The sequence below is a fragment of the Mus caroli genome, chromosome 16 (genome assembly GCF_900094665.2).
Source record: "Mus caroli chromosome 16, CAROLI_EIJ_v1.1, whole genome shotgun sequence".
NCBI lineage: Eukaryota > Metazoa > Chordata > Mammalia > Rodentia > Muridae > Mus > Mus caroli.
In genome coordinates, this window is record NC_034585.1 from 85,093,929 (window position 1) to 85,094,269 (window position 341).

The following is a 341-nucleotide window of genomic DNA, read 5'->3' on the forward strand; positions in this document are numbered from 1 at the left end:
CAAGCTCGATGGCACCCCCTCCAAGGGGACCTTTGCAAGACACTTGCTCCTCTGACTTCCATTTGTGACCATCAGAAGACAGACAAGCTGTTTGATGAACCCCAAACCTTCCTAATAACATCTCCCCAGAAGTTATAGGAAGTTCCTCATTCAAGAACCTTGAATTCCCATGACTTACTGATTGGTTCAAACAAACAAATAAACAGAGAGTCTGTCTTTTATAGAATTGTTAACATCATTTTGAAAAGAAAATAACAAATCTTAATAGAAATAAGTTTCCTTATAACTTCTCTCTCCCTCTTCCTCTCCCTCTCCCTCTCCCTCTCCCTCTCCCTCTCCCT